Here is a 10381-nt window from a genome sequence, read left to right on the forward strand (position 1 = left end):
TAGCAGAAACTGTTCTTGTCTTCATACAACAGACCATTAGCCATAATATCAGAAGTAGTGGCATTTACATCAGAGAAAAATAAATGATTAGGCCAGGGAAAGAGCTTTCTCTTTTGAAGACAACAGAAATATTTCCCTGAGTATACTTTTGTCTAGCTTAATTTCTTAAAGGAACTATTGAACTATTGGGATTAACCAATTTTTCCAGATGAGAATTTGTTGTATAGTCCTACAATGGATATTAATTTTAGTTTTAATTGTATAAAAATAAAATATGAGAAATTTTTTTTGTTAAATCTGCTACATTCTGAGGCATTTGCAGAACTTAGAAGCATACAACATGGCCTCTGCTTTCTAATTACTGCTACCTTCCAGTTCTTTTGAGTTCTAGCAGTCATAGTCCATGGAGATTTGTTCCTTGTTCTCTATTTTTCTCTACTCTCTCGAAAACACTAAGTATGTGTGAAATTCTACAAGAAACTGAAAAGTAGAATTTTACTTAATAATGATCTGGTTTTCTCTGCCAAAATCATTGTTCCAGAACTGATCTGTCTGTACAGCATGACCATCTCAATAATCCTGAACTCTGACTTCAGTCTTCCCCTCCTAATGTGACTGTGGCTGTCCATGATGCACCTTACCTGGCACAGGCACAGTCATGAACTATCTCAAGACAAAATCAAGGCCATTATGGAGGTCTCCTTTTTACTTCCCTTATCATACAGGTTCTGACCTGCTCGCTGTCCTAAATCTAAAACCACCTATCTCATGCCTTCTCTTCACACTTATGTAACAGTTTAAGAAAAAGGGCTAGTATTGTTTGTATGATTCCATCATGACAGAGGTAGAAATTAGATAATAGGATTCAGTTGTAAAAATATGTATATCAACTAACCTTTCATTTTCCCCAGTCTATATAGGTCACCAAATATGTTTTGTTAAGCATTGATTGTCATTGCCCTTTTTCTTTTAATATATATGATATATTTTAAATATATTAATATACTTAAATATATTGACATTTTATTTTATTAATACATTAAATATATATACTGTTCTTCACATTACTTATATGGTCATTTTCGGGTCAAAAGTCTTTACACTTGCAACTTAATACTCTAAAATAGTACCATAAAAGAAACATGATTATTGTGTTCAATGCCTGAAAGAAATTGTTATTTGACTAATATTGATTGAAAACAATAATATGGTTTTACTTAACAATAACAAGTGAATAAATTTAAACTTCAAAGTTTAAACTCCAAAATACAACTGACTAATTTGAGATCTAAGATATAAATACAGATATTGTGATGGAACTGTATTTCTATGTTTTTCTCTGTCTTTTGAAGACACTAAGAAAATAGAAAATAATTTTAATGAAAACCAGTTATGCAATTCTCTGGCTCTATTAAACATGACATAATGAAAAAGTTGATATGGATAGTTCTTATATCATTCTTATTTATTTTCAAGATCTAGTACATTAATTCATCACTAATTGTACTTAAAATCATAACAGGTTTTCTTCATGGAAAATATATTTTATATCATAAAACTGTATGCCAGTCTATGTATTTATTTATTTAAGGAAAGAAGCAGATAATAGCAAATATTATATATCATAAGACATTTAAACTTTTTTTATAAACTAAGCAAATAAAATGCTATTACTATTATGCAATGAAATATATTTCAGGTATATTTTTGAATGTATTTCTTCTTTCACTATAGATTTAGCTGAACATATTCAGTATTCACTAAGCTATATGATAAGTAATAAATCTGAGAGAATGTTAGGACACAGGTTCTTTTTAAAAATAAAACTTGCAAGAGATAGAAAAACAACGTGGGCAACAATGTTGTAAGAAAACACACATTAATGTAAAAGAACTAAAGTATGAAAACGAATGGCTAAAATTATTAGGAGAAACAGCATGTTTCAGGAACCCAGGTTGGGGCGACATCTGTTTGGGTTCATCCTCAATGGATTCAAACATTCCAGAGTAGGGGCATGCGGATTAGAACTGTTTTGCACACTGAACAGAGATAAAAAATAGACAGAGACACAGAATCGAACAGGGGGGGCAATCCAGTGGATATTGAATTCAATCACATTTTTTCCCATATGCTAATGTACCCCAATCCGAGAAGTGGGGGAAAACGCAAGAGTCTGTTTTTGTATGATACAAAGAACAAACAGCAAATACGACTTCAATACCTGAAGCACCTATTTCCTGAGTTAAGCATTCTGTTGTTTAGACAGGACGTGCAACAACCACACCTTAGGCCAAGTATCCTGTAGGCAGCCACTCCAGTCATATCCTTGAATGTGCAGGAAAAGGCCTGAAATCTGACCTTTGGTAAAGATGTAACAGATCCACCTCTGTGGACCAGCTTAATACCAAAAACACCAAGTAACCACACCTTGGGTCAAGATATCTTGCTAGTAGCCACACCTTAAGTAAAACCTTTTGTCAATAAACTCAAAGTAGCAAGAATAGGCCGGAACTCTCTGGCCTTTAGTCAAAGTGGTATTGACCCACTTCTGGGGACTCCCACAACTATGAAAAAGAAATGGGAAAGGAAGGAAAGATTTTTCAGACATTATAATAGTATGAACCATTTCCAAACCTTTTTATAGCAGGCTATAGCTCACACTTCTATGAATTTTTCCTAAATGTTTGAACAAATGTTCACCCCAGTTAAACTATCAGAAACAGACCAAAGGAATGAATCCACACAGATGTCATTCCTCAACCACAGTGCTTAAATTTGGGCTCATGTAGGAGAAAAGGTTTGGAATTATTTATAGACATTTAGGAAATTTAATAGAAACACTGATCAAATTGTCTGCCTCCCCTCCTCTACTAATGTTGAGAAGAGGCAAAACTAGAGATGCTTGAAAATATGCTATAGGATCACATCATATAGTAAACTAGTTTCAAAGTATAACTGTAAAATTAGAGTTAAAATTTGATTATCATGACTGTGGAGATATGACCCGCAGAGAAGATGAGATATTCAATAAAATCTAGATATGGAATATGCATCTTGGAGGTAAAGGAGATGCAAAATATCAAAAACATTACAGGTTATTGTCATTTCCTTATTTTCCAAATATTTGTATAAGGTACCATTCTGACATTAAAGTCACACATTCTAAGATCAGAGGACATAAATAAATCTATTCAAAGGCAGGACTTATCATTCCGTCTTGGTAGTTTTCATAGTGCATAAGGAGATAAGCAGGCTTCTCAGGAGAAAAGGCATCAGTATTCTCAACTAGAACGGGATCCGTGTATGCTACAATACTGGCTTATCAAGCAACACTTTAAAAAATTTATTTTGAGAGTATAATTACATTTTCCCTTCACTTTACTCCCTCCAACATCACCCCTCCCCCAAATCTTAGAATTATCTCTTCTTATTCTTATTAATTATTTTTGCTTTTCGAGTCAAGGTTTCTTTGTGTATGTACGGCTGTCCTGGAACTATCGGTATAGACGAGACTGGCCTCAAACTCTCAGAAATCCGCCTTCCTCTGACTGTCAAGTGCTAGGATTAAAGACATGTGGTACAACCACTTAGATGATGATTTTAAACATAAAAATGAGAACAATTATATCGCAATATTTTTATTTCTAAATAATTTATTTTGTATATTAATGAAGGTTTCTCTTTATCACAGAGAAAGGTACAAAAGTGTTTGAAATGGATTTATTCTAGTAATTTAAGATCTTGACTATCTAATCAATATTTTGTATTGTGCAAGATTCTAACTGCTTTAAAATATGCTAATCTCTCAAGTTGTGCACTATAACCTACCTAGTAAATATATTTTATATAAAAGAATGCATGTACTTTTAAGATTAAGTTTTAAAATGCACACACTCATACATGAATATCATCTTTTCCTCGAAACACATACAGACATACAGGAAAAGCCATGACTAATACCATGAAATCACAGTTTACTTTTTATTTGGAAATTGTTCCTCAATGTGTGAACTTTAAATAAAACTTTAAATAAAATGTATTTTATTTTAAATTTATCACTTAAAATAATATATTAACATTTAGAATGAAGATAGACATAGGTATAATGAGGAAGCATAGATTTAGAGAGATAGGTAAAGCTATGATTGAATATGATACAATAATTATTTCTTGAATAATTATTCAATTGTAAGTGATGTTCTCAACCTTGATTTAGTTTTAGGTGAAATATATTTTGATCATGTAGATTTTGAACTATCATTTATATGTGTAATTACTACAGAATATATCTGTGGTGATTAAGTCCGTAAGTCATTTATAAAATGGTTTTGAGCTGGCTAGCATTATATCAGGGAGATTTCAGTAAAAAGATTGTGTGGTTGCTCCTTATCCAATCAACAAAATAGAACTGAAAGACCAGTGTTAGGCATATTTTTTAGTGGCAAAATATATGTCCCCCCCAACCCCCCGTAGTAGGCTCTGCATCTTTTCTCTAGCACAGTAGGGAAACACAAGAATGGAATAATGACCTCCTAGACCAATGAGGAATTCTTTAACACACTGACCTTAGATTTACCATTTTCATATAATCTTCATGGTACTAAACAGAAGACACACAAGCTATTATAGGTAGTAGAAAATATTGTTTTAAATCATGGAAGATAATACAGAAGCAAAGATGGGATACAGATACAGATGAAATGAAGTTGGAAATATAAGCGAGCCATGTGAGCACCTAAAGCATTTATATTGTCATTGTTCAGGTAGGTTTAGAATTCCAGGTTAAAAAAAATGGAAAAAAATGAAATTGAGGAAATTAATATAAAATCATTAAATAATTACTGGATATTTAATTGACTCAGTCACATATGGTTGTTGCAGCAAATGAATGACTTTTCTTTTACTGTTTGGTCCTAATATTTTCAACCAACCTCTCTATTTTCAGGAAGACAGTGGTATAAAAGCACAAATGCTTTGTTCACTGTGAGGCTCGTGACATTTTCTTTTGTGTCTTGAATAAGGAAATAATCACATATCTTTGACCAACTGCAAATTTCGTTATTTTAATTTTCTTCAAATTGAATATAATTCCATTCTATATATGTGTCACATTTTCATAAACTATTGATCAATTAAAATATCTAAGATGATTCCATTTGTTTTGATTAGAGCAACAATCAACCTGCTGAAACTAGTTATCTCTGAGAGGAAAATAAGTACATTGGATATAAAACAAAGAGTGGTTTGTGGGATAAATGTACACTGGATGGAGTTGTATTGCTATTATTTGTGTAATAAAGAGCTGCATGAACAAGATCTAGGCACGTAAGACAGGAGGAACTTCTGGGCAGAGAGAGAAATGGGGAGGAGGAATCTAGGCATGCGGTTTTGACAGACTTGGAGCAAGTCGTATGTGCCAAACTGAGAAGAGATATCTGAACCACGTGCAAGAATGTAAACTTAGAAATATGGGTTAACTGAGCTACAACCCAGTTTGTGGGGAAAACAGCCTAAACTAAGGTCAAGCTTTCATAATTAATAGTAAGTCTTTGAATAATAATTTTTGCCTTGTGGTCCAAAGATGCTCCAACAAGAAAACTTGCAAGAGAATGGTATAGCTGGGTGATTTGGATCTATTTTAGCTTTTTAATAGCTCTCTGCACTAATTTACTTTTTATAGGGCTTCAGTAGTTTGTAATTTATCAAAGTGAGGAATGTTTCTCCTTTCCCTGCATTCTCGGGAGAATTGGCTGTTAGTTGTATTCATAATCATAGCCATTATACCAGAGCATAGAATGAATTCACAGAGTAGTTTTAATTTGTTTTTCCTTAATGGTAGGAATTTTTAGACATTTCTTATCATTTTTTATTTCTTCTTTATAGAACTCTCTTCAAATCTATAGCCTACTTTTTATTAGTTGTTTCGCATACTTTTATTTTTTTTTTACATTTTTTATTGATATTTTTGAGCTCTACATTTTTCTGTGCTCCCCTCCCTGCCTCTCCCCTCCCCGCTTCAATCCTCCTCCTAGGTCCCCATGCTCCCAATTTACTCAGGAGATCTTGTCTTTTTTTACTTTCTACTTCCCATGTAGATTAGATCTATGTAAGTCTAAGTAGATCTAATCTACATGTTTTGCTTTCTTTATTGAGATGTTCGCTTTTGAGATCTTTGCATATTCTGGATATTAGTTCTCTGTTGGATGTGTAGCTGTCACAGACTCTCTTCTGTAGTAATAATAATATTCTGATTAAAATGAATATGTTTCTCAAGGGCTATTGATTTATTACTTAAATCATTCTGCCTTAATTTTAGTAGTTTCTTTCCCCCCTCCACTAAGTGAGTCTCTGGTATTAAACTCAAATCACCTGATCAATGAGTGGTGGCTACCCACTGACCCATCCTATAGCCCTATCTTTTATTTTGCCTATAGAAATTAGAAGTATGCCTCCTTCTCTGTTAAGTACCAGGGATAAAGGTATTATAAGGGCAACATGAGAATAAATTTTAGAGATAAAGATAATGTCATATTTTCAAGTTTTTATTTAAGTGTTGTAAAAACAAACAACATCCAGCCTCTGGTTCCTGGTCACGTAGCCCAGAGATGTTGGATAAAACCAAGCACGACTGATAGTCTAAAGTAATTTAAGGACAAATAAACAAACAAAGGTCAGTGAAATAATTTCTAATGCTATTCTGCTATATTCCTTGATTGGCACTTAGCCCTGTCATCATCAGAGAGACTTCATCTAGCAACTGATGAGAGCAGATGCAGAGAAACACATCAAAACATTAGAAGAAGCTCAGGGAATAAGGAAGAAGAGCTGAAAAAGGGATTGTAGAACTCAGACGAGTCAAGAACACCAAAAGAAAACCCACAGAATCAACAAATCTGGGCTTATAGCAGTGATAGAGACTTATGCAACGATCAGGGAGCCTGCATGGGTCTGAGCTAGGTCCTCTGCATACATGCTAAGGTTGTGAAGCTTGCTTTTCTAATAGGACTCCGAACAGTGGGAGTGGGAACTATTTCTGACTCTTTAGTTTATTCTGGGAACCCTTTTCTTTCTACTGGGTTTCTTCTTCCAGTCTTCATACTGAGGGTTTTTGTTTAGTCTAAATGTAATTTGCTATGCTCTGCTCATTTGATATCCCCGGGAGGCCTTTTCTTTTCTGAAGGGTATTGATAGATAAGCGAGGGAATGGAGGAAAGGGAAGGGAGCAGATATCAGGGAGGGGGAGATGTGGGAGTAACTGCACTGGGGATATAATGAATTTACCTCCTTTACCATGTATAATTCGTAAGTGTTCCATGTATCTGAACTGCCATATTGACAAATCTCATAATTTGTCTAACACTTCTTGTCTCTGTAGGCATTAACTTAACTCACAACCACTTGTTATCTGCATTCCTTGACCATCACTCTTGCACCTGTTGTCTGCAATGTGGCTACTTTTCAGTAGCATATTAATAGAATGGTACAATATATGTCTCCAGTGACTGTTGTCTTTCTGTGTAAGAGAAAGTATTAACATTATCTTATGCACACAAATACATATAACAACAGTTAAAGAGAAAGAGGTCATATTTGGAGGAAATCAAAGTGGAGGGCGTGGGAGGATTAAGAGGGTTGCAAGGTAAAAGGGAAATGATGCAATTGTATTATACTGACAAAATAAAAATAATTTAAGAATATTTTATTCAGATTTGTCTATACTTTAGCAAACAAAATTAGAAGAAATTGTTTTTATGACTAGTTAATACAAATTTCAGGAAACAATTGCTAGAGTTTTAACTGTAATAATATGACTGGTAGAGGTATTATCACTTGGGGTAAGTGAAATTGGATGGGTGAAGAGCTTATTGTTACATTTAGTTCTCATGAATATAGACATTTACAATGGTCTATTTTTCATGAATCTTTACATATTCTCTTTAAAACGTATTTGGGTTCCAGAGAATTTTCACTTAAGCCACTAAAGTATCAGTATGTGTAGGAAAGGAGATTAAGCAGAAACAACCTAATTTAAATCTGCAAATGCCCATGTTAGCCTCTGTTGAGCTCTGCATACAGAATGTCTTTAGTGTTAAAGCTAAAGGAAAGGGATGCCTTGGCAGCCCATTATTGTCTAAGTGTAATCAGGCACTTAGCAACACCGACTTTGGATGCAGGCATCCTGTGTTTGGAAACAGCAGCTGAATCCACAATGAGCGAGTTGATTGCCCATTTAGTGTTCTAATGTGGAGCACAGGGGCACCCATACTGCACTTGAATCAAGGTGTAAACTGGAGAGCAAGACAATGCTTTTTAAACATTATTTTGACTGCTTACTCATTTGGCACAGGATTTTTTTTTCCACTGTTCATTTCCCAAATTCTTTGGCTCTGTTGTACTTTCTCTATAGGGATTATGAATGGTGAAAAATAAGCACAATACATATTAACAATAACAAATGAAAATAATAGAAGTAAAAGTACTATACTCTTCCATCCAATTTAAAGGATTTACAGTCAAAGGACTAAAAATTAGAAATAACTCATATTTATTTTGATTTCTATTTTTTGCTTTTCAAAAACCTACCATACATTCAATAAGATAACATACTTGAAAGTATTTTGAGTGTGTTCAGTATTTAACTAAGCCTGTAGTAACAGGCATTTAATTCAATTACAGTTACAGATATTTTTTCACATTTTAATGGAAGGTAAATGTAAAAATAAACTAAAATAAAAATTATTCCTAGAAAAACAATTCAGAAAGACAATGACTGTAGTGATTGAATATTAATATCAATAAATTATAAAATTTTTATTTCTTGTAATATTTAGAGGTAAATAATGATGTTGCCTTTAAGAATGAATCTATGTCATAATAGAACCTACATATAGCAACTGATGGAATTAGAAGCAGAGATCCACAGCAGAGCACTGGGCTGACCTCAAAGTATAGTCGAAGAGCGGGAGGAGTGAGAATACAAGCAAAGAGGTCAAGACCATAATGAGGCTATCCATCGAAATGCTTGCCTGAGCTGATGAGAGCCTACCAACTCTGGCCTAATAGCGAGGGAACCAGCATAGGACCAAACTAGGCCCTCTGAACGTGGGTGACAGTTGTATGGCTGGGACAAACTGTGGGGCCAGTGATGGTGAGACCAGGATTTATCCCTACTGTTTGTTCTGGCTTTTTGGAACCCATTCTCTCTGGAGGGATACCTTGCTCAGCCTAGATATAGTGGGGAAGGGCCTTGGTCTTGCCTCAAAGCAATGTGCTAGACTTTGTTGACTTCCCATGGGAAGCCTTATCCTCTCTGAGGAGTGGATGAGGTGGGTGGATGGGAGGTGGAATGGTGGAGAAAGATAAAGGAGGAGGGGATGGAGTGGGAACTGAATTTGGCAAGTAAAATGAAAGAAGATAGTTTTTAAAATATATTTTTAAAAGGAATGAATTAACTTCTAATTTCCAAATTATTTTTTAATATAAAACGTTTTCTAAAGACTTAAAGAAAACATGTATATGATGGCATGCAAATATAAAATACATTGAAAATAGTCTCAAAATAAAACTGGGGATGTTTTACCCCTTAATATAAAATTGCTGTTTATATATAAGCCTAAATCAATAGAAATATTATAATACAAGTATTTCTATTTGATTACACTTCAGTAATAATTACATCCTCAAAATTTGTCTTAAAATGTATTACTTGTATTAAAAATAATTTATTTAGACCTTCTGTGACACAAATCAAAGTGAAAAAAATTACAACTATGAGCAAGGAAGTCAGGATGTGAGGGGTGCGTCCACCCACTGAGACGGTGGAACTGATCTAATGGGAGCTCACCAAGGCCAGCTGGACTGGGACTGAATGAGCATGTGATGAAACTGGACTCTGAATGTGGCTGACAATGAGGGCTGACTGAGAAGCCAATGATAGTGACACCGGGTTTTGATTCTACTGCATGTACCGGCTTTTTGGAAGCCTAGTCTGTTTGGATGCTCATCTTCCTAGACCTGGATGGAGGGGAGAGGGCCTTGGACTTCCCACAAGGCAGGGCACCCTGACTTCTCTTAGGACTGGAGAAAAATGGGAGGATGAGAGGAGGTGGAAATGTTTAATAAATAAAAAAAAGAAAAATATCTGCACAAGACTTGCCAAATTCATCCACAACTAGGTTATATATGTTTACAGTGCAATTCAAATTTAGGGTAACTTAAAATCAGCTGTAATATAGGTTTTTCCACCTGGACACAGTTAATTAAGTCAATGGTACAAAAAAGAGACTAATTTAATGAGTTTATCAACAATCTAACAAATATTCTACAATATACACTCATATTTTAGGCCACCTTGGAAGATACCTTCAGGTAAGAGCATTTA

Source organism: Chionomys nivalis, chromosome 12 (genome assembly GCF_950005125.1).
Source record: "Chionomys nivalis chromosome 12, mChiNiv1.1, whole genome shotgun sequence".
Classification (NCBI taxonomy): Eukaryota; Metazoa; Chordata; class Mammalia; order Rodentia; family Cricetidae; genus Chionomys; species Chionomys nivalis.